Below are 4,196 nucleotides of genomic sequence, written 5' to 3' on the forward strand. Positions count from 1 at the left end.
CATATTTAAAATATGTATTTAAAATATCCGTAGAGATATTAAGTTTATAATGATTTTTCCTTTTTATACAGTTATGATTATTAAGTAATGGTGATAATTTTTTTATTTAGCTTACAATACTAGTTCTATTTCTATTCAACGTCAATATCTTTCTACTCATTTATTGTCAAAGACTGGTTTAGTTTGCTTAAATTAATTTATATAAATTATTTTTAGTCTGCTTTTTTTTTTAGTACACAAAAACTATTATTTATACTAGATACGTTTGAATACATTCCACGCTTAAAACAAAAAATTTTACATGCATGCCTAAAACATACCTATAAACATCTTGAAGTAACTTTTTAAACTTTGTCCTAATAAAGTGTTAGTGTATCTTTTTAATCCAACAAAAGTGATAGGATACTGTTTTATTTAATTTCTGCGATATTTAAAACAATTTTGTTTCTTTCTATACTTACTGATATTTTTTAATAGCATCATTTGAGCTCATTTTAAAAGCATACTTTACTATTTTTCTTCTTAATAAAAAACTTAAAAATTGAAGACTAAATTATTTATTTTACTGTTACAACTTGTTTTACGTAAAAGTATTTTGTTGTTAAGTTAATTTAAAAAAAAATTTTTGTTAAATTTGTATTTTGTTATAAATGATATGAAGATTTCAAGGGTAATTGCCTAAGTGAAATAGTTAAGTTAAGTTAAGCGAAATAGTAAAATAAACGCTTAAAATCAAGGAATACTTTATTTTCAACATCTTGCGGTTTTTATATAGTTAAGTCAATACTTGCCTTTTCGTATATTAATGTTATTTATGTTTCTGCAACACTTATAGTTTTATACTGTTAACTAACTCATTCTAAAATTGATGAAGCTGTCAAATATACTTAACATTAGTAAAATTTTCTAGTTAAATTTTAACATATTATATTTAAGTTTTACATAAAATAATGTACTGTTTAGTTTAGTGTATACCAATAAGTTATGTGGTAAATAAAGTTTTCCTTTACTTTAGCTAATACAATCTTATTGTTTATATGGTTTCAGTTTATCAGTTACTGTATAATATTAAGAGTAAGCAAGTCAACCTAATTTTTAACTCAACCTAACAAAGTCCTGGACAAGGCTCTATACTGTATCAATGGTGTATGGCTCAATAACCAAAAGGTTTTTTCGTACACCAGGTCCGTAGACCATAATTTTTTAAACGCTTTTTTTTGTGTTTTAATAAAGAATATTAACAGTAAGTAAAAAAAAATTATAATCGTTTTAGATGTCATTTATATTGTACTTCTTTTACATACTTTTTGAAATAACTTTATTTTCTGTACAAAATACATAACTTTGCGGCCTTTTCATAAAGTAGTATGCGGAAATCTATAGATTAATGTTTTATACCATGGGTCGAATAACAAAGCAACTACAGCTTGCACATCCAAAACAAGAAAGTTATATCAGGCCCGCAATTTAACTACTTTTAAAATAAATTTTGCCAAAAAAAATTAACACAGTTTACAAATATTTTGTTAATATCCTACTGTGCTGATAAACTAATTGTTGCATTACAAGCTACTTTTAATTTTAAACTTGTTGTAAAAATAATACCACATGCGAAAAAGCTTTGTCTAACAATTCATGTCCGTTAATTACCAAAGACTTCAAACATTATAAGGGTTAAAAACTTTAAATGCTGTTAAAAAATACTTTTTACTAAACTTAAAACCCAGTTTACTAAAACTTTTTTTTTTCTAGTTGCGTATACACCTAAAAACATAAATGTTTTTTTAATGCTTTAATAGTTCTTAATTCACCAACTCAAGTTAGTAGCGAGATTATATGAAGTGATGTTTTCCCAAGTCTTAATTTTAAACACTTAACATTAAACTCTAATTTTTTCGTGTTTCATACTTAGGCAAATTATTTCATTAAAAAGAAAGAAAGCACAAAAACGGTTTTTAGTACTATATCTCTCGTTTAGTTTAAGGTAAATGATAAACATATTAACTGTTTATGACATGTAAATGTAAAACAAGAGAGTCGAGATGCTACATCGGTTAGTTACGAACTGAACCTCGAATGTTAATGCGTTTAAATGTTTTTAAGAAAAAAAAAGATAACTTTTAAAAGAAGCAAAGTTAGGAGAGCCTAAGCATGATCAAAATGCAAGTGTTGTACAACTTTTAGTTTTGAAAAACAATAGTTACTCTAAAGAAAACTAGATTATACCGGGTTTTTACCAAAATTATCGCTGTTCTTCATCGTAAAGTGGTTAAATTTGTCTCAAAACTGTAAAATAAGCTTTTCATGTAAGGTAATCGTATTTGCTTGGACTCAAAGTTCTTACGTTGTTTATGTACCTACTGTACTTACATATTAACAAAGTAAAAAAGCTCGCGAAACTTTCGAAGAAGAAATAATACTTTTCAAAAGAAAAATACAACTAAAAGGGGGTATAGGGAAGAGAACGCTAAGTTTGCAAAAAAAAAAGTTACTACAACAGAAACATAACTAAATGCCTCGCCTATGGGTAGCACGAGTGGAGAAAAATTATGGTCCAAAATTAACAACTTGGCGTAAACAGCTTTGCAAGTAGTAAAACGCCCCTGGCTAAATTGCTGTTCGGTGACCAAACTTTAGCGTTAGGCTACATAGTGATATTTATTTAGCAAATCAAACCGAGCTTTGTTTTGTTTAACGCAGACACTATAAAACTCAAGTAGAAACGAATTATGTAAAATTTAAAACTGTTGCAGAAAATACAGTTTTTTGTTCAAGACTTTAAGTATCAAAATTGTTATCTAATTGTTTATTATTTGTCTAAAACATAAGTATTTTAAACCTAAACTTTTTAAACAAACTATTTTAATTTAATATATATTTATTAACTAATATTATCTACTTACAGCTTTTTTACTTATTTTTGTGAGAAGATAAAGAGTTAAAATATTGGTGTATACAATAAACGTTTTTTTCAACTAATACAAAAAGACTTAGATAAAACAATGTTTTATTTTTTGTACAAATATTAAACTAAAAGAAATTTGTTTTCAAATAAAAACATTGTATTTATTTTGTAAACCTCTTGATTAAACTTTTGATGAAAAAAAACCGTGACCATAAAATAATACCTACTAATACTTTTTAAAATATACTTAAAATTATTTAAAACTCAATATTTTAGTAATAAGCTATACTATACTTGTACTTAACTTAATAATCTAAATAAACATAAACTGTTAAAAAAAATTTAAAAAAAAAACTTAAATTAAACTTTGTTGTATTTGACTAGGCTGTTGTTCAAAAAGATTATTTAATTTCATTAATTTCGAGTGAACATAAAAAAATAGGACTAAAATTTTATTATAACTAAACAGTAAGTAAAATATATCTATTTCAAAACAAAGTTTTTAAATCCACTTTAGTTTAGTAAAATATATCCAAAAATAAGTAAACAGAATGAGTTTAAAAAAAAACAACTATAAATTAGAAGTATTATACTTTAATTCTGCAAACTTTGTCCATTGAAAAAAATAAGAATAACTATTACAACTGTAAAAGAAAAGATTATAGGTATCATTGTTAATTCAATAAAAAAGGTTTGTATTTATATAATTCAAAATGTTCAAAAATTTACGCCCATCTAACTTTTATTTTTTTTAGATAGTTTAAGTTTTGTTATAATATTTTTTCAAATATCAATAAAAATTAATATTTAAATATATAAAAAGTGATAATAAAATTAAAATTTTATTTAGCATTTTTTCAGAAAATAATTTAATTTAAAACACAAAATTAGTTTCAGCTCTAGAAATAAGTTTTAGTTTTATAAGGTGATTCTTAAGTTTTGTTTTACTAAGACAAACTTATTAGCATTTTTTATTATTTTTTTATTTTTTGAAAAGGGTTTTAATCTATTTTCTTTTATTTTTAGTAAGGTCGTTTTTCGAGTAAAAAGGATTAATATAGTAGTAATTATAGCAATTTGTTAGTTCGTTTTTTATGTTAACCTGTCTGATGAACTGAATTATAATGCAAATTTTAAGTATAGGAATGACCACGGTGATTTTAAATTATTTAATTTGTTTTTTAAAGTACGCTAAATTATTATTATAAAACTGTTATTCTATTTAAGGTTGTTGTTTTTTTTCAACTTTACTTAGTTTTGTATACTGCATTTCGATATTTTTTAATATTTT

The sequence above is a fragment of the Thalia democratica genome, chromosome 5 (assembly GCF_965202585.1).
Source record: "Thalia democratica chromosome 5, ktThaDemo2.hap1.1, whole genome shotgun sequence".
Taxonomy (NCBI): domain Eukaryota; kingdom Metazoa; phylum Chordata; class Thaliacea; order Salpida; family Salpidae; genus Thalia; species Thalia democratica.